The sequence below is a fragment of the Vulpes vulpes genome, chromosome 4 (genome assembly GCF_048418805.1).
Source record: "Vulpes vulpes isolate BD-2025 chromosome 4, VulVul3, whole genome shotgun sequence".
In the NCBI taxonomy this organism is placed as follows: Eukaryota; Metazoa; Chordata; class Mammalia; order Carnivora; family Canidae; genus Vulpes; species Vulpes vulpes.
The window spans coordinates 128,142,838-128,164,337 of record NC_132783.1 but is presented as its reverse complement, the minus strand read 5'-3'; the positions used below and the strand labels follow the sequence as shown (position 1 = coordinate 128,164,337).

Sequence of the window (21,500 nt, the reverse complement as noted above, 5' to 3'; positions counted from 1 at the left end):
TCTCTTTGAGTCCACATATATTCTGAGATTTTCTTAGATTCTGTCATTTCTGAGTTCTGTTATTTCTTGAGTATAAATAACAAAAGAATCAATTTTATTTGATAATGTGTCATCTATGAAGACAAGAAAAAAATTCTGCAAATTTATATGGTAAACCATTAATCCAGTTCTCCACAAAAGGAGAATGCCACACTTTTGAAAAACTTTGATTCTTGTGTTTTGTTCAAGAAAATGTGTATTTACTTGCATAGAATGGGACAAGGACATTGAATAGGGAAATATCCTATACAAACGTTTTCGTCACATTTCAATATGTTTGCTCTTTCAGCACATAATCTAACTTGACATTTAGAAGCTTGGAGCATAAAGGAAGACATTGCCACCCCATCCTTCTGTGTTTCTGCTGGTTATTTTGACAGTCCACTCAGTATAACTAAAGAAAGCTTTATTCAAGTGAACATCAACTTCACTTTCCATAGAACTATGACCTTAAAAAAAACAATCTTTTAACTTCCGTTGGGGAGCCATGTGACTGACTGCCTTGTCAGCAAGCTACTTTTCCTGAATCTAAGTTATTTCCTTTCCTACGGAGAAAAATTGCTGTTATCACTTCCAACCCCTCAGTAATGGCTTTTTTCATGTATAGTATATGCTTTAGAAAAAAAAAAGATGAATGTCTCTTCCTTTTTGCTTATTTGCTCAAAAATTGTTTATCCTAAAGAAAAATGTAAGGATATAAGCACATTTCATGTTCTGTAAAAAAAAAAATCAGCATCTTCAGAGATTTCTGATCCAATAGACAGCTAAAATTCTCTAAAACAGCTATTTTAAGACATTCATTTCAAATACCTAAAACCCAAGAGAAACATGGTCAGGCTAAAGCCAGTATCATCCAAGTACTTCCTGATTTCTTTTTAACTCTTTCTTCAGTTTTTATCCCACATAACTTTTCTTTAACATTTAACACTCGACCCTACTGACTGGTGTGATGTTCCCCCTGTCTTACTTTTAAGACATTGGTCCCATCCTTATTTCTTCTCTTAATGACTTTTTCTGACCCTTCTTCACTAGCCTCTCTCTCACCTGACTCAGGCCTTTAAATGCTCTAGCATTAGCATCCTGCTTTCTTTCTATATGTTCTAAACGGACATTCTCAACCCACCCGCCTAGCTTCAAGCCTCATCTACACATTGATTTTTCCCACATTCCACTAAGACTTCTCTCCTGAACTCCCACCCAGTCATCCCCTGGGAAGCTCCCCTTAGATGTCCCCCCATCACCTCAAACTTAACATGTCCCAAACCACACCCAGTATCTTCTCAGCCAGCTCTTCCTGTGTTCCCATCTCAATGAGAGTATTTTTATACACGCAGCAGTAAGCTTAAAATCACTGACTCATCCTCAATTTAATTCTACTGTAAAGATTTCTCCTCCTATCTGCCCCTTCTCACCCTTCCCCATTGTTATACACTAAATTCATGTACTCACAGCTCTCCAGATGATCACAGCAGTGATCTCCTAACACCCTAGTTCCTTATCTCTCTGGTACTCAAAGTCAGACATTCAGTATATCATCTTCTTTCTTCAAGAATCCAATAATCCTCCATTTAATATCCAGGAAAATCTCAAGCTCCTGAACAGATACTACAAAGCCATTTACAGTTTAGCCCCAATGGCTCTGCCCGCTGTCTTTCCACACACTCTCCCTCCCCCCATCCCAAAGGCATATGCACTAGTCACCACAATCTTTATATCATTTGTCCCTGTTCATGCCATTTTTATCTTTGCTTAAAATTCATCCCCCATCTCTGTTTTTTTGCCTGCCTCATTGTGCCATTCGTTTTCCAATAGCCGGCTCAAATACCATCTTCTCTTTGAAGTCTACCTGACTTCTCCAGGTGCACATTCTCTCACTGCATCTACTGCCCTTACAGAGAGGTTATGGCAGGGCCTGTTAGCAGGACCCTCTTTCCTTTCCCGGCCCTACCTTTCTGCTCAAACCCTGGAAGTAAACCTAGACTGGTAATATAAGGTAGTGGTGTTCTTGAGATAGACTCCCAAGCAGGAAGGATACCAATTTATACTTGTACTGAGTAAAGTGGAGGAGGGCAGAGGTGAGGATAAACTCATGCCTGATGACTAACTGGACTGAGGCTTCATATCTGAAAGCAGCCAGAAAATGATGGGGCTCCCTCAGATGCTCTGAAGAGAATTAATACTCAGTATAGTACAATTGGGAAGAATAATTTAGAAACATAACAACTTCATATTTCTTATTGAGTTAACACTGCTTAGTAAACTAGGTACTCATGTAAACCCAGTTAAATGGGCAGAAACTCTGCAAGGAAAGAACAAATTTTAATCCCAAATCTCTATCAAAGCAAATTTTCCATTACTGTTTTATTCTTGATTCCAAGGAATAAAGCCATTGCTATATCTCTAGTGAACCCTCTGGAAATCAAAGCACAGTCAGAAGTCCCCAGGAAAGACACATAGAAATGCACAATCTTATTCTGATCCAAAGGGTGATTCTGACTCATAGTATAGGGATGAAGCAAAGATAGATGACAGCTTCTACTCAGCTCAAAGTTTAGAGTAAGTACCTAACCAGTTGCTGCATGATCGGGAACTTGCTGGAACCACTGACTACCCTGTTGATCAGTGTATCAGGAGGGATATTACTGTAAGCCAGCCATGTTTGGAAATAACTGATATGTTTGTTCATCTTCTCTCAAGGGCAGAAATGCAAGATATTTTATTATGTTATAGGATACTAACAGTAATTTCTCCCAAAATTATTCTGAGGGAAGACGAGGCCATTATTGAACTTGTGTCTGATTCTCATTCTGTATTCTCAAATCTTCCACTTGTGCTGCATACCTATATATTCCACACTATGTTGCTTGTCTGCCAATTCTGTTCCTGCCAGATCTGTATTAATTTCAGTCTATTTTCTGAACGACATCTTGCTTTCTCAAATCATTTTCCATAATCTATCTGAAAACCCAAGGCACTCCACTACAATGGAAATCCTTGGACCATATATACATATAACATCGCCTTTAAGGTGATCGCATTGCCTATATACTTGGTCAGAGAGAGCTTTGATTTTCAACTCTCTCCCGGAAAGATGCCTCTTCTCTTGAATTTCTTACACTCCAGCCAATTCCCCATTACCTCCCTCTTCTCCTGGACTCTAGTTTCCTGAACTTCAGCATCCCCTTTAGCTGACTCTCCCCTGAAGCCAACATTTACTACTCTTGGGGGGCATCCCTGACAATAATGTAGAAGCAATTGTCATAGAGGTGTCTGTGAGAGACACAAATCATTGTCAAATATAGTTCCAGCAGGTTCTGCACGTTAGAGTTCCACCAACACTAGAAGGAACCAAGTAATCAGAGGTAGGTGAGCATAAAGATTGCCTAAAATATCAGTAGTCATTTAATTCTTAACATTGCGTGTTTTCATGTAGGACTTCAAACAATCCAACACAAAGGAGAACAGAGACTATTTCTAATGATAAGCAGTGAGGTTGGCTTCCTTACCTTCCTCCCCCTCAATTTTCAAATGGGTTCAAGTAATTTGAAAACCAGAATTACTGAACAAATAAGTATTCTGGGCACATTGAAATACCTTTTATGGTAGGAGTAGGTAAATTTTGGTGAGGTTGTTATAATGGCTCTTTTTTATACCTCGGAAGTTCTATTTTAAACATCTATCTCCTCTGGAGACTCTGGGATTGCAATACACCGTCTGGGATATGCTTCATTACGTGGTGATGAAAGTAATTGTGGAATGCTGTTATGCTTTGCAGGTTGCTGGCAACTTCAACAAATATCTAAGACTCTTTTTTCTTCCTTTTGACTTAAAATATCACATATAAGGCTTTGCATTAAAATCAGAAGTATAAAAGCTGCTGGCATCTGTAAATCTTTCATCCTGTAGGTACTCCCTGGTCTGCAAAAAGATCTGCAGATAATGCTGACTGGATGTCTGAGAGCACCTTGGTAGAGGAGGAGCCACCCATTTCTTTATCATAACAGCTCCCCCTGCTGCTTCAAAGTCAAGGCTTCACCATTGTTTGCCATTTTCCTTTCAGCTTTTGAGGGACTCTGGAAATGTGGCTGGAAAACATTATCCTCAACTGAACCGTGGCCAGGAAAGTCTCAGGAGGGAATTCTTTCCTGACATAAAATTAAACCTGGCTTCAGCATATCTTAGGGGGGAAAAGGAGGAAAACTTACTGTTGATGTTTCTTGGCTTGGTTTTCCCTCTGTTCTTAAAGCAACATTATTTTAAAAATCTGTAACAAAACCTGTCACCTGCCAAGTCAGTCCAAGGGTCCCAGTGGCTCACGGCATGGGTTTCTCTTGCCCTGCTCTGTTGCCTGACTCCACGCAAACTTTGCAAAATCTCTTCATAAACAGATGCTTTTTAACTTACCTGTGGTAGGAGCAGTGGCTCTCCCCACCCCCCACCCCCCACCCCCCCCCACCCCCGCCGTGGAAGGGATCCTAAGCCCAAGGTCCCACGGAGTCCCAGGCACTGGGGCACCAATGTGGTGGTGGGACTTCAAAGGCACAGTAACCAGGTCTCCAGGTGATTTCCTCCTTCATCCTAGCTTGATAGCTTCCCAGGACTTCAGAAGTGGCTTAGGAGCAGTTGACCCCAGGCAATGTCTTTTCAGGTCTAACTAGATGCACTACTTATTTGGAAAAGAAAATCTGGAAGCTGTGGTTAGCTGCCTTTGCCTCTCTGTGCCTGAGGTAGATGGTGTGATGATTATTATGCGACCTGATGTCACTGGTAAGAAGATGGGAGATTATTTATTCACCAGTCAGATGTTACAATTGAGTCAGAAGGAAACAAACAAACAAACAAAAAAACCAGAAAGAACTAGAATTGCCTACACCAGAGTACTGATGGCTCTGGTGAAGGCAATTGCTGAAACATGTCTTGTACCTCAAGATGAGGCCAGACACACATCCCAAATCAATGTTGGTTTGGGGTCACTCTCTTTTTCTGACATGACTTTCCTTTTTGGTTACCATGAAAAACTGTGACTTAGAAGCAGTTTGTTTCTGCTCTGGAAGAAGCAGAGCAAGTGAATTGACACTGCTGAGAATTTCTGTAGGGTGTAAATGGTCATTGCAGGCACTTGGATGTTCAGACTTTGGTCTCTGGCTCTGAATCTCCTATTCACATTAAAATGCACGTGTAGGATTGTAGAATGCTATGTCGGTCTATATAGTCAATCTGCACCCTGTGCAGACCAGGACACAATGTGGGACACGCTCCATAAACCCTGCTGGGGAGCAGCTGAGCTGGGCTACAAACACTGAGCACTTGCTTATTGGTCTGGTTTAAGATCTGCTCCTAAGTGGCCCTTGTTGAAGATCATCTCTTCCTACTGGCTAATATGACAGACTGTTTTTCAGAGGTCAAGGTATTCTCTATCTAAGGCATATGTTTACAATCTAAGTATTTCATGATGGGAGAGTAACATTTTACAGTGAATGCATTTTTTTAAGAGAACAGCTAGCCAGCTACATCACCAGGCCGTAAGTATGGGGGTCACTGTTGTGATTGCAAGGTGGTTCTTTGAGGAAGATGGGTTGAAGCAGAAGGGTCAGGCCAGAGGCAGTGGGTGTTGCCCGGGAGAGCCTGGGAGGGCCTGTTCAGAGTCACAGGTCGGGAGACTTGGCCCTCTTGGGAGTAAAAATGAGAGCACTGTGGGTGGAGCTTGCTTGATGGGGATGGAAGACGTAGAATCTTAAGAGTAAAGGGGTACAGGGAGGAGAGTGGGCTCTGAAGAGAAATTCAACTTCTCTCTCCTAGTTTTCTGAGGCTTAATCTGAGAATTGGCCTTGCCTTCTCTGATATCCAGATACTTGTAAAGAGATTTGGTTGTTCATCTTAATAAGTGCTTTTGTTCTTTGTCTGTTTGTGTAGGTCTCCAAATAAAGACTAGGGAGCTGGGTCCTGGAGCAGAGGATCAATTCCAGCTGTCACCCCTGGAGCCTGTCATCTTCTCCCGCCTGGTCCAGTGTGGTACTCTTCTCTCTCCACTCCCGTTCCACCTGCACCTCCATATGCAAAGACAACCCTGGTGATATCGCTGGCCAACCAAAAAAACAGTTAGTATTTAAATTTGATCAACTGAATAATTTCTTTCCTGTGGTACATTGATTTATCGGTACCCACTACTTAGCCCCCCTTGCTGTGAGATCACTCATTCACATCCAACGCAATGTGACTTTTAATGCCTTCTGCGTTAGAAGGGTGTTCTTTGTCTTATTGATGGCGGATTTGACCATATGACTTGTTTCGGCCACTGGAATGTGAGCAGATGTGACATATAACTTGCCTTTGACAGAAGCTTCAAAAGCCACTGTATGTTTCTGCCAGTCGTTTTCCTTAAGAAACCATGCTTCCCCAGTAGAGTGTGCCCCTTCAGCCGTGGACTCAGAATAAGATAAGACACGTGCAATAGAACCGTAGCAACTGATCCACGATCACCCATAGAACCGTAGCAGCTGATCCACGATCACCAACGTGTGATGCAAATGAGAAACAAATGTCTGTCTTAAGCCACTGAAATTTGGGGTTTGGTTGCTACAACAACCAAAATTAACCAATATAAATCCCTCCCACCAGTTAGCCCCAATCTCCTTGCCTGGGTTCATGGTACCACAACTGCACATGCACCCTACATTGGCCAGTCTAGGAGCATCTCCACTTCTCAGTCTCCTAGCTTCTGCCTGTATTATTCTCCTAGCTCAAACTATCTTTCCACAGTCTTTGCAACCCTCACCTTAAAGATTCTTCCAGCTAGCTCAAAATCTATCTCATATGTGAAATTTTTCTGAATGTCTTGCTTTGAAGTGATTTTTTCCTTCCTCTGAATTGCAACAAGCACTCCATGTTTATGCTACCCAGCACTCTCTTTAATAAGAAGAGGTGATGTTTATGATGTTTATTGAGCACATACTTTATAGATTTGACGCTGGTCTTTAACCAACTGTGTTAGTTTGGATACATTAGGATTAGATGAAATGAAAGGTTAATTGTGAGTGAAAAGCCTGTGAAGGATAAAAGGGGAGGGAGGAGCAGAAAGCAGCAGGAGCCTTCCTACCACAATGATGGTCTGACACTGTGGAGGAAGAGAAGGAGGAAGGAGGATTGGTCTCATGCTGCAGTATAATTCCCAGAAATGTCCTGCCAAGCCAATGAGAGTCTTCAAGCCAAAGTCTTCATCTTTTCGAGAGTCCCCCATCTCATAGAAATGACCTACATTGGTACCCTCACCATGGTTGGTCATTGACTGGGATCAGCCCTGTGGGAATATGGCAGTACATCCAAAAGGATAGTAACTGGGCTTGTTCATCAGTTATGCTCCCAAAATATGAAATCTGAGCAATTCTTTCTCATGGACATCATGTCAACATTAGTTTATCAAATCTTCACAAAAATGCTATGAGGTCAAGACTGCTATCATTCCTCTTTGAGAGTAAAAAAACTGAGGCCTGAGGAGGTTAAGTGACCTTGTCACCATCAGTCAGCTAGCAATGGGATGGAGCCTGACTGGTCCTCTAAACTATCATGGGACTTTAACTCCAGGCATTTACTGGGTGAATGAGGAAATGCACCTTGATGTCACCTGTGAGAAGGTGAAAATCTGAGATGATAGTAATCAATGCCAGTCTGGTTTTATTGGACCCAGAAGTGCACAGTCCTCCCCCCAGCTATCATGATACACAAGCTTTATCCTTGTCTGTGGGTTAAAGAACAGAACTGGATGTGTTTACAGAAGACTGTTTGCTTTTCTGATAGAATATTCAGAAATATTTTATGAATAAAACAGCTCATTAGAAATGCTTCCTAAAACCCCAAGGAAACAAAGCTCTTTTTCCCGTCATTCCTGAGCCATTAATTCCAGTCCATTTCCTGCTGAGTCTAATAGACAATGTGTTGTTAATCTTACAGTCTGTTACATCATGCCTGTTCTTTTGGTCTTATGAATGCAAACTTCATTTTCTCCTTAGAAATCATTTTCTTGTTCTGTGACTATGTTTCCCTTTAGTGAGAAGTTGCAAATGATCTTGCTGAGAGAAGCAAACAAAGACAGACTCAGATAGACCGTTTTTATTTTGACAGGAGACGTAAACTACTTCCCCTCACCTCAAAAAACAAAAACAAATAAAGAAAAGAAAACAGAAGAAATTTTAGGATTTGGGTAAATAAACCATTACATCCTATCACCCTATAAACCAAGCACTTCCCCTTTCCCTTTCTCATGAGTCCACTTTAAGAAAATAAAAACTAAAAAACCCAAACATAGATAAATAGATATACAGATAGATAAGAATATCTCTATAAGGATATGTGTGTGTGTGTGTGTGTGTGTGTGTGTTTGTGTGCATGTGTATAATAGTCTTCTTTCTGCTGCAGTGTGGGGTATAGAGAATGCTGGCATAGGGAGATCAAAACACTTTCTAGGCTGAACATACCTGCAAGAATATTTTTCAAGGAAAAACTAGAAGACACCAAACAAGCAACCAATCAACCTCCTAAATCCTCCAAAGTTTTTTCTATTTATTACTGTTCCCCTGATCACAGTGTATGGGGATTTTACTTTTAAGCTTAGTGTCAAGACCTGACCCAGACAGCACAGTGGGAGTGGTATCAACTACCTTACAAGCACCTTTGACTGGTGCAATAAACAAGCCTAGTTGTCAGGCCTATAATTAAAGGACATTTTATCCCACTGCTACTTTAAGATTAATTCACTGGGTAATGTTCATTGTTGTTGTTGTTGTTGTTGTTGTTGTTGTTGTTTTCCTGCCTTTGGAAGAAAACTAGGAAGCACCTTGACATTTCTGGCCATTCTTATTTTATAAAAAGAGATTGCAAATTCCTTAAGTTACAAAACACGGTCTTATTTCAGAAAGTAGGATCTTTAGCCATACTACATTAATTAACACTGCAATTTGCATTCAAAAATATGACTCATCATCCATTTGCCAGAGCTGGCACTGGACAAGTCTGTCTGATGAAAGAGGTGTCATGGGCTTCTAGCTTCCTTGGCAACCTTTCCTGCCACTCCATTGCTGTTCTTTCTGACTCTGGGGCTGAAGAACAGAAAAGACAGATAAAGGGGACCAGAAAAACTTACTTAACCACCATGCCTGTACATGGCTTCTTGTTCTCAGAGCCTCTCAGATATTCTGCTAGGACTCCCAACCTGCTTGGCCCCTCAGAAAGCATCAGACAACAGCTCTCTTCACCTTTGGCCTATTGTTCATCCCCCTGGCCTTCAGATTTCTACTGCTTCGTTTTATACAGATCCTCTCAGTAAGGATCCCCTTGTCCCCAGGCAGAAATTCTTTTAGGGCTTTTTTTAGGATCCCATATAAAAAGGCCCCAGGCTGGCATTCCTCCACCTGGCCCTTGGCATTATATATCTTGGCTTGCAGTTGGAGGGAATAAAGTTAGCCCTAGCTGCAGCTCCCTCTGCTCCCATGGAACACCAGAGGGTCTCTTGCTCTGACACGTGTCAGAGAAACTTCCCAAACTCAGGCAACAAAAGCAGATCCTCTATGTCCTCTCCTTTGAAACCCCGGTAGCGAGTGAGAAACCACATCTCAGCCCTGCCTACCCCCCGGTGTGGGAGGGTGGAACTCACAGTCCCACTCTATCTCAAGCGATTCTCCTCCAGCTTCTTTTCAGTTTACCATCTGGGGAATCTCTATATCCTTGAAGTGGGTGACAGGCCCGAAATCATGTAACTGGTTCCTAGGGATTTACTTGGAAGACTACATCTTGATTGACTATGTCTTGATTGAAGGTCTCTCCACTAGATATTTGACATTGCTTATTTGGCATTTCAGTTGAATCTTCCATTACTATTATGCATCAACTCCTTTCAACGTTCTCTGCTTCTTCTAGTATCTTCTGTGGAAATTTCCATGTTCTTATATTGCACACTTGGTAAAATACGTCACCTTACTGGGGCTTAGCTTTTGTTCATTCTCCTCACCCCTTTTGACATCCAACATGGCCCAGTCCTCCCCATCCCTTAACTCCTCATATTGGAGATTGGGGACTTCCATCCTGAGAGCCCTGGTCTTTGTCAAGCAAGTTGTGAATTGCTTGTTGTTGTACTGCTATTGCACTGTTGCTCCATACTGCAGGGAGGCGTTTCAAAATACTACTTGGACTCAGTTTTTTAAATTTGTGGATGCTTTGTTGTTTTTGTTGTTGTTCTTACTTTTTAGCAAGGCCCCTTTTACAAACTAAATATTTCAATCCATTTGTTGGCAAATGTTACAAACAAATTCACAATGAGTAAATGAGGATAAAACCAGAGTGGGGTCCCAGAGAGCGGGATCCCAGAGGCTGCCCATTTGGCTCCTTCCACAGACCCAAACGCTTTAAGAAACACACTTGGAAAAAAAAAAATCTCTACTTTAAAAGATGAAGTGACTTTTGAAATGGGAGCAAAGCATAGAGGGTTGATTTTACCAAGGAATGTGTACCCCAAAGCACTTCAGAAGCCAACTCTATATGAAAACTAGTGACTCTAATGGCCCCAGCCCTGATTCCCTGCTTCCTTCTGGCATGATCAGCTTCTAAATGCCACCTCTTGGAGAGACCTCAATGCGCCTTGGAATTCAGTTTATTTATTTCTCTAAAATCTGAGCTTCTGAAATGAGATCCCTATGAAGAAACTCATAAAAGCAAAAGGCCTCTTTTCTTAAAAAAAAAAAAAAACAAAAACAAAAACAAAGCAGAAAACAAAAACAAAACCCAATAGCTCTAAAAACTTTATTCTGTGGATTATGATGTTGATGGCATTTTAATGCCGTTCCTTAAATCCCTAAACCCTAGGAACCACTGAGACTTTAACAGACTAATCATGCTTCAGGCCTTTTGAACTTTGATTGCCAACCACCGTTATTGCTTTGAGTTTTCCAAAGGAGAGCCAACATTTCCCTTTACCCTTCTCACACTGGTTTTTTCCTATAAATGTACTAACACTGTGATATCGAGGTCATCTGGCCAATATAGATATAGAGGAATGGCTCTTACTCTTTCACTGTCCCACCCCCTAGTCTAGAGGATGTTTTAAGATTCTCACACATATTCAGATCTCTCACTCAGGCATGTGGAGGGAGTCCAATGTTGACTCCTTGGGGAATGATTTGCAGGATGACGCTACTTCTGTTTGGGTGAACAGAAGGATTTATGAAGAGGAGAAGGGAAAGATTCAGAAGCAATGCTGAACGAACATAATCTCTTTCTCCCCCACAATATTTCCTTATTGGTGACCCCATAAGTGTTTGTATTTGCAATACAGGACTCCAAGGACCCCGCAGTAGTGAATAAGACATGCTAGCGTGATCTTGACAGGCCATGCACTAGTCATGATTAGAGTCTGAAAGTCATGGACCCACAAAAATTTTGGACTGATTATTTTGCATTGCCTGCACTTTATCCCTGGGAGGGACTATACCCGGAGCTGAGCTGGGGGCCGAGGAGAAAGCCTGTAGGGGCATCTGGTGTGCTTTCCTTGTAGCCTGGGGTCCTTGATTATTGAGAGTCTAAAGAGGGCTGAGATTCTAGGAGCTTGACTGTAGGAATGCTATACACCAGCTGTGAAAAACACTTTCAGGACTTACTCCTGACATCAGGAATATCAAGTACCCTCTGTATCAACTGAAAATGTTGAAAACAGTTATTACCTTGAATAATAAATTGTTGCCATTTTTGCTTAAAACTTATTTCAAAAGAATGTTGAACTAAAGGATAGATATCTAATGATTAACATCTACTAATTAGTGTCCTGAAGCCAGAAAGGGAGTAACCAAAACTCTAACTACAAAGGTATCAGCTTACGTCATCCATGAACACCTCTGGACCACTCTGACCCTTTTTCCTTCTTTGATATCTGTAGTTCACACATGCAATTTGACACTGAAGTGTGTATTACCTTACATAGTGAATGATTGTTTTATACGTCTGTTTAACAAAAATGTGTTAAAATTTTAAAACCCCATGCAAAGTTTTCTGGCTCAGCACTGGACACACAGGATAGGTTCTCAGGAAATCTTGGTTTGTTGGTTAGTCGTTAGCAAATCACAGGGATTGTCAACTGCATTCAAGAGGCTGATGGCTAAAACTTGGTCTGCTTCTACTTATTGCTGACAGTGACCACAAAAGCAAATCAGAGTGCATTGTACACAAATATTTGAAGAGTTGTCAGTTTCATTGCATTCCTGACAAAGAAGAATAATCTGTGGAAAATGCTTAAACCTAACTTGTATATTAATTTGACTAAGTTTTCCTTCCTTGTCAATGAGGAAAAAAAAAAAGCCCCAAACATTTGTGTGCCTACAGCATTCTCACTGCGATAAAACATAAAACTTAACATACACCTTGGAGCATTCACATCCCAGATCTGCCATTTATTGGTTGTGGCATTGAAGAATTATTTAAATTCTGATTTCTTTCTTTCTTTCTTTCTTTCTTTCTTTCTTTCTTTCTTTCTTTCTTTTTTTTTAAATTCTGATTGTCTTGTCTCAGTTCTTTCTTTTCTCCTGTCCTCTGACCGTAACCATAAAATTGTTGTAGGATGACTAGATAGCGTGGAGCTTAAATCTCACACTGTATACTATTCTAGAGACTAACCTCTGATGTAATGCAAAACACATCTGTAGATATACACACATCATATCCAGATAGAGGATGACAGATGAGAGAGGATAGATAGTTGGGTAGGTAATTTTAACTACTCTCTTAAGAAGTTAGATTATGCCAAAGGAAAGACTCACCTACAAACCAAATCTGGGTGGGTTTCAGTGTACCATTGGGGTATAGACTTGGAATAAAACAGTGATATTTGTAAAAATGGGAGAAGCATAGAAATGTTGGGGCAGGAAGGAGACCTGGGAGGGAGGACAGCTGGATGATCACAGTGGAGCACGCCATAGATGGAGGAGTAGAGCTAAACCCTCATGGGTAGAGTGAATCAGAAGGAATTTCAAAGACAAAAATTACTAGGAAGTTTTGAATTCATTTGCCATGAGATATGTCAGCATCTGTCTCCCTGTGTGTCACCCTCATATCTTTTATAAAAGCCAAATTGCTCACTGAGGCTTATCTGTGAAAGTTCTTTTTTGGGGGTTGGGGGTGGTGGTGGTGGAATATTTATCAGAGGATAAGCCTAACTTTTAAAAATCTCTAAAATAGTAACAGTAGCGGGGTTAGAGAAAGCATCAAATGAGCTAACGCTTGTGAAATGCCATCATGTAATATGCAATTATTTTTAAATTATTTTAAATACATTGCGAATTGATTTATTAATAATTTCATAGCTGCTTGTGATTTCGTAATTACTGTTGATTAGAATTGCTTTTGTGTTGCAATTTAGTAAGTTGATACAGGCTTTGGAGTCAGAAAAACCTGGGTTTAAGTCTTGCTTACTCCTTTCAGTGTGCATTTGGACAAATGACTTCTCTTTTTTTATTTGTAAAATGAGGTTTATAACTACATCGTACTGACATGGTGCAGGGGGAAAAGGCTGATGAGACAACATTCTAACACTGTATTTCTCGGGGTTCTCAAAGGAAAGAGATGACACAATCAAATGGGGGTAATTTGGAAAGAGTTTAAGAAAGGGATGAAATATAAGGTGGTAGGTAAGCCACAGGGAAAGTGGCATAATGGCTAGTACTGTATCCTTAGGCTAGCCAAAGACCACACCCCTCATCCAACCCACCCCTCCAAGACCAGAAAGTCAGGGTAAGGAATGGAATCCAGACGGACAGCTATATGGAACAGTGGATAAGGGAGCTGCTGGATATGACCCATAATGATCAGTATCTCTGAGCCACAGTGGAGGTCGGGGGCAGGATGCAGTGGACATGGGAAGTATCCAGCACAGAAATGATTATCAAAGTGCCTGATTGTATATATTAGACAGAATGTGATATGTAGTGTTTTTGATCTTGAAACTATAGCTTTGTGTCAGTGACCCAAGAAATCAAGAGTGTTTGCCTTTATATGCCTAGTGAAATCATTGCGATTAAAATATTGGTTCTTGCCAATTCACTAGCTTCATGGAGTCCTCTTGTATGTACCCCATCCTCAGGAGGCACCAGCAGTGTTTTCAGATCCCCTGCTGAGCTGTCTCTCTCGTGATAGGATATAAACATGCTAAATAATGAGGAACTTCACGGGCTGTGATAAAATACCCTGATTTGCTCACTTTCCAGCCATGCTTCCTGAGCCAGGGTATGAGGCCACTCTGAACCTCATGTATATATAAAAAAAAATGGTCTTTTAAACATTAGTAAACCCCAAGACTCAGTCTCCTGCCCTTCATTTTTCTCTGTCTCTACTCAATTCTTGAGTGATCTTCCCTGGTTCCACGGCTTTAAATATCATGAATAAGCAGAAGACACTGAGCCCCGAGTCTACCCTGAACACCGCATTCGTATATCCACCTGCCAACTTACCATCTCCATTTGGATGTTAAAAGGCATCTTAGACTGAATTTGCCTCAAACCATACTCTTGATCCTCCCTTCTCCACCCCTCCCAAAACATAGACAGAGACAGGGACAGGGACAGACACAGAGACACAGAAAAGACACATGTACAGAGAGAGAGAGAGAGAGAGGGGGCAGAAAAAAATCTTTGCTCCTGCCCAGTCGTTCCATCTCATCTCACAGACCTTCATCCTTTTAGATGCTTTGGTCTAAAGCGCACATTTACCCTCGACTCCTCTCTTTCCCTCCTACCCCCCGTGCTATCTGTCCGACAGTTATCAGCTCCGTCTCCAAAACACATTCACACTCCTCCCCATCCCTACCGCTGTAGCCCTGGTCTGAGTCACTGTTAGTACTTAGAATAATTTGGATCCCCCGCCGCTGACTGGCCTTCCTCCTTGCCCAGTTTTCTCCTTCCCCACACCGTAGTTACAAGCTCCACATAGAAGACATTCGTAAGCATCAGTCAAATCATACCACTCCTCTGCTGAAAGCCCTAAATTACTTCTCAACTCACTTCATGTAGAAATCAAACTCACTCCTGTGAGTCCCCACACGATCTGCGTTCTCATTCCCACTCCCCCTCCTGTGACCACATGTCTTATTTCTCCACCCCTTAATTACTCTGCTTTGGCCACATTGTTCCTTTGCTGTTCCTTGCTGGAATATCTCAGGCAGACTATTTGGATTTGCTGTTTCCTCTACCCAGCTCTCTCTTCTCCCTCCCCAGGTGTCCTGGCCAGTTCTGTTCAAAGTCCCTTGCCCATGAAGGCCCTTCCTGACAGAGCATTTGAAACTACTATGGACTCACCTCACAATTCCACCTCTTGGCTTCATTTTTCCCCATGGTGTTGTCATCACCTTACACAAATGTACACTTATTTCTTTCCTTGTGCTTGCTCTCTTTCCTCTACATACAAGTTCCAGGAGGCCAGTGACGATGCCTGTCACATCCACTGCTGTATTCTCACCGCCAAAACATGAATGAATTCGCTTGTAGCTCAGAGCTGTTAGGACAGTTAACAGTTGATGGTCCAGTGAGATGAAAGTCCTGATAGGTTCTTTCTAATATAAAAGTCGATGTGTAATTCTGGATTAGACTGTAAAGTACATACTCATTTTATGTTCTATTGCCAATAAAAGTGCTAATAGATAATGTGCTTTTTAAAAAAGATTTATTAATTTATTCATGAGACACAGAGAGAGACAGAGACAGAGACCGAGACAGAGAGACAGAGACAGAGACCAAGACAGAGGCAGAGACAGAGACACAGGCAGAGAGAAGCAGGCTCTATGAAGGAACCCAGTGTGGGATTTGATCCCGGATCCCAGGATCACGACCTGAGCCAAAGGCAGCTGCCCAACTGCTGAGCCACCCAGGTGTCCCAAATACTGTGATTTTTTAAAGCCTTTTTTTAATTAAAGGAAATATATGTTCATACTCAAATATCTTTCTCATATGTAGGTTTCAGGATGCAAACATTAAGAGCACAAAGATTTAGTGAAATGAAGCTGCCTGTCATAGGGCCCAGAAGGCAGAGGAGTCTTAGCAAATGTTTGTTTCCTTCCTGCCATCTTTCTGAAAGCAGAGGAACTTCTGTTGCGCCTGGACTAGGGAGGAAGGGGGGTGGTATGCATTTTATAAAACCTGTCACTCCGGTTACACAACTCTTCCATCTCCCATCAAAGTAGCCATGTGGAGGACAAGCAAATGCAGCAGCACCACCACAGGCACAGATGATTTCTGCAGAGTTCCCAAGAGTTCTCCATTTCAACCCATGTCAACAATTCCTAAGTGCATACCCCCAAAAGATGAAGTATCTTACAGTGGCCTAGTGCAGTTATTTCCCAATTTCCCAGACTGTGCTCCCAAAGGAAGGCAAGCATCGGCAAGATATTAACAGGAGTTCATCAAAGGCAATATTTCATGGTCAAGTAAATTTGGAAGACAGTTAAATAAGACTAAACAGATTCCAAGTTACACATTTTCCTTTTGTCTTTTATATAATAGTCTTCTGGAGAAAAGTCATATATATAGGATTTTCCCAACTTGTTATACCATAGAACCCATCCTTACAGAGACCCTCAAGTTCCACTGAACACATTTTGAAATACTCAGTATAGTTTCAAAAAAAGTGATTCAATTTTCATATAATCCTCAAGGTTGGCAGGAGAAATGTTATTTTTCCATCTTCCAGTTTTCCATTTTACAGATAAGACAAATAAAACTCTCAGCATGATAAACTGGGCTTTGGCATAGGTTGTAAAAGAGTAGACTGAACCAAAGTCTTTTACTCAGAATTTTAATTTACGTTCCACTGCACCATATTGCTTTCTCTATTAGTCTTCTAGGGCTGTTGTAACACATTCCCACAAACTGGACTGCTTAAACAACAGAACTTTTTTCTCTCACTATTCTGGAGGCTCAGGGGGAGGCTCACATCTCTCCTAGCTGCGGCTGCCAGCAGTTCCTGGAGTTCCTTGCTTTGTAGCTGAGTCCCTCCAATCTCTGCCTTCATCTACACATGAGTTTCTTCCCTCTGTGTGTGTCTCTATCACCAGAAGGGCACTAGTCATTGGTCTTTTCTACTTTAGTCTCCTAAAATATTCAAATTTATTATGTGTAAACTTAAAGCCCTCATTTTTCTAGGCTGGAATCTAATCTTTATTTTATGACCTGATGTGGAGTCCTCTCTACACCTCTGGTCAAAGTAGTTGCCTTTGTTTGAACACTTGCCAGCTTATTTCTTTTTCCTTATTTGAATTTAGCTGAATTCCATGCAGGATTCCAGGCATGATGCGCCAATTTGAACAAAGAGGTTGTGATAATAATTTTCTAATGATTCTCAGGACTTGCATGGCTTTTAGGTCATGCTAACCTTTTGGGACATTCTTGTTGAAGGAATTGGAAAGAAGTGTTCTTTCTTTTTGAGACTGCTCAGCTGGTAAAGTTTAAGTCTAGAGATGCTGGCAACTGTTCTCGTCATTTCTGGGGAAAAGCCTCCTGAGAATCTGGCTAACATCAAGCAAGGAAGAGGGGAGAAGGAAGAAAGAAAAAAAAAAAGGAGGGATAGGGGAAGGAGGAAGGAAGGGAGCTCTACCACACCTGATGCAACTGAGGCCCTGGGATCCGGTCATTTCTGAAATTGCTTATTACAAAAGCCAAAAGAAAAAAAAAAATCCCTTTCATTGAATATAGTTTGAAGTAGACTTATATCCTTTGTCTGACACTATCCAGAAAATTACAGTGTGAGATTCCTTAAGTCCATTTCTAATCTGCTAGAGGCGAGAAAGGTAGAACTATGAGCAAGTTTCTACTTTGGGTCAGATTGTGTTAGGCATATCACGTCATGTCATTTAAGCCCTATGACAAGTCTGTCAGCTTTGCTACCCTGTGAATACAAAGTTCATAATACTAGAAGAATATTTTCCTTTAACTTACAAGAATAAAGTTTAACAATGAAATGAATATATGTGTGTATGTCTGCGTATGTATATACGTATACACTGATTCACAGAGATCTCTCTACATACGTAGATATGTACATCTATATTTGTCAGTGTGACACAGACACGATCGACTCGTTAATGGTAGAAAAACTTCAGTTCCCCATTTAGAATCAGTCCAAAGTTTTCCAAGGTTGTCAACCCACTTGCATCAGAAAAGCCAACTCTCAAATGAAACCTTGAATTGCATATATAATTACTGAGAAATACAGTTTCATGCACCGCAAACAAGCAGTCTGAATAAAAGAGACAACTGAGGTATTCTACATTACTGGAAATCAGATGGAGGAGCCAAGGTAGCAGCAGGAGAGTAGGAACAAAGCATCCAACTCTATGTTCAGTACCTTGGAGGGGAATATGTGAGGTTTTTAGCTGCAAGTTCTTCATTCCTTTGAATTCTCCCTAAAATGAAAGGGTGCCTCCGAGATGGCCATAAAAGTTCAATGGCAAAATTAAGTGGAGTGACCCTGCTGTGGAAAATAATATAGTAGAAACTATTTTCAGTGTCCGACCCTCGCTATGACAATCTAATTATGTCACCATCATTGTCACAGACACATTGAATGACTAGAATCTTTTAGTGACTCAACATCATCCGTAAGATAAAACATCTGAACCTCTACAGCTTGGGGAACACATTCTACCGATCACACTTGATCACACTTGATTCTTATCTACCTGGCCAGCTTCATTTTCTCACCTGTAGCTTACATTCCAGCTAAACCAATCTGCTTCCTGCTGCACAAACATGTCATGCTCTTCTGCCCACACTTCCCTTCCCAATCCTTATTTGCCTGACAAGCGTCTCATTCATTTTCTTAATCTCTTGCAGATATCATCTTGATATGGCACCTAAACCCAGAATCAATCACCTTGCTCCCTGTGCAAGGTGTGTGTACACCTTTACTTCTATAACATGTATCTTTTTTTTTTTCTGTCTGAGATAATGAGGATAAGACTTCCATTAGGTACCTATGGATACAAATGGGGGATTTTGCTTTGAGAAATAGTTGATTATAGTGGATAGAGCCAAAGGCCTTGGAGCGAATACCTGAGTTAAAATCCCAATTCTACCTCTTATTACCTGTGAAACCTTGGAAAGTTCTCTTCCCTGGGCTCATTTCTCTCATCTGTAAAATGAAGGTAGTTATATTAACACTCCATAGGATCACAGTAAAGATTTAGATAATCTGTGTCAAGGGACTGTTACAGGTACGTTCTCAATTCATAGTATAATATTTTGTCTATTGGCTCTGGAAAAAGTATGTTCATCTTCAGGAATTGGCCAAAGTTATACCCAGAGCATAATCAGGCCATTGTCAGGACATTGCTTGGCATCTGTGCTATTTTTCACTCTTCTGTACACATTAGCTGTCCACAAAGGAAGAACACCATCTTTGCCTATCACCCAAGAAGATATCTTTGTCTCCCAGATTCCTCCGAAGGCTTCAATCAAGTTGTCAGTGTATGATACTACTGATTTGGGGACATAGACAGTCGCAAAGTCAGCCTTTTCCCAAATTCCATGCCATATTTTGTTGGCTGAGCCTTAAAAATTTTACCTTAAAAATGGTTTTTCTTGCCTTTTAAACTCCTTCTGAGGCTGTTTGAAGTATCTCCTTTGGAAAAAGTGAGTGAAACACAATTCTGGCAGGTGCCAGCACCTCCTATGATCCAGACCTTAGATAGAGCCACCAATCCATCCTCTGCGTCCCAAGAAAAGGTACAACAATGGACAACCACAGTGGGAGTTCTGGAAGCAGCACTTCCTAGCCCTGCCAGACAAAAATGCTCATTTAAACCAGTCATATTACTGTGGCTTCCTAATGATTATTGTTACAAGTGAATGTGATCCCATGTTCTGAGTAAGTCCAGGATGCAGACCCTTAGAGAGGTCGATAAGCCAACCTTTGTACCGGTGAAGGCTGGTTAATCAGATGGACACCAGGAGGGGATCATTCCTGCCTATAGGTCAGTGTGTATCTCATAAATTGCTTCTTTTATAAAATCAAATGTTATTTATTTGGTTAGCTAACCCAAAGCATTCTTTTATTGACCTGAGTCATTATATCTTTCTCTCCAAAATGAAAGATGCCTTTAAGTTCTCTGGGGTTCTCTTCAGTGTTAGATTAAGGCAATTTTTTAAACTAATCTAAAAGAATCCCCCTTGGATTCATTCTTCTACCTTCCTTAAAGGGCAGTATTAAAGATGAACCAACATCATGCTGAACTGAGCAAGGTACCAGATTATACTTTAATGAAGTAAATGTGAACTTTGACCTTTAACCTTGAATAGTGATCACACAAAGCAGTTTCATCTTATTTATTAACATCTACAATAGAGTTTTAGGCATTTACTTTTAGAGAAAATAACCCTCTCATTTCAGTGGAACAAGATGGACAGCCAAGGTCAATGAAGCATCACAAGTAAGTTTTCCAGCCTGTCCTGGAGGCGGAATTGGGGGTGACTTTTTTTTTTTATGGCATCTAACAAATAGCATCTGAGTGGAATTTTTAATCAGAACTCCAGACGATAACTCTTGGCAGAAGAACTCTGGGTTTTTTTTTAGCACATTTTCCCCCCTTGACATCTGTTCTTTTCACTTTCTGAAATAAACATTTTGCTTTGCTAATGCTGTGAGGTGTAGGGCTGGGAAGTTACTCAATTTTTCCCTCACTCACTGAAATCATTTCTTAAGGTTTAAGTGAGCTTTTTTGCCCACCTCTTTCAAATGAGGTAGCTCCTTTCCAAATTCGAAAAGCAATCAAAATTCAGATAGGAAAGTCAGAGTCACCTGATGGAATCCTCCCTTGCTTTTCTCAGGCAGAAGAAATATATCACGTTCCCCATCTAGTGGTAGGATTTGGAATCGTCCACAAAGGTGGTCTAACAGATTCTGGGAGTTTTTTACCTATTTTTTTTTTTTTTTTTTTTTTTAAGAAGCAACTCAGAAGTAGATTTATTGAAAAACAGGACATTTCTAGGTATTTCCCTACGTTACTTTTTAATTCAGTGGCTTCACATCTGAATTTTGGACTTTATTCTAAATATGTTTGCTTTAGGGTCTATACCAGCAGAGTTATGTTCCTAAGATACAATTACAAATAAGCTAACTTCCCTAATTTCTGTTGACCTCATTTTTCCCCTAAATCAATATTCTTCAGAAAATGTAAGTTAGTAATCTTTTCTAAGGACCTTACATACATTAAAGTGTATATGCAAATGTTTTCATGCATATATATCCATACAATGTATTTAAAGTATAGAGTATCAACATCAGTGCTTAAATTTCCCTGAAACTTCCCATTTTTCAGAATATGAGAATATTTTTTTTTAATTTTTTTATTTTTATTTTATTTTTTTTTAAATTAATTTTTATTTTTCAAATTCAAACTGATCACCATGATAAAGAGAGTGAAGATAAGAAAGAATGAAAAGATA

General features: G+C 40.7%; 1 long non-coding RNA gene across 2 annotated transcripts in view; it reads left to right on the top strand.

Annotated features, from left to right (window-relative positions):
* Positions 1-21,500, top strand: part of LOC112933517 (uncharacterized) — an 80,974-nt gene that overhangs the window by 10,372 nt on the left and 49,102 nt on the right. Inside the window, exons 2-3 of one of the 2 annotated variants that reach the window (XR_012001276.1) lie at positions 5,953-6,137; positions 8,084-8,236. This is a non-coding gene — a long non-coding RNA (uncharacterized lncRNA). The remainder of the gene's footprint in view (positions 1-5,952; positions 6,138-8,083; positions 8,237-21,500) is intronic. The other variant, XR_012001277.1, reaches the window with a different exon arrangement.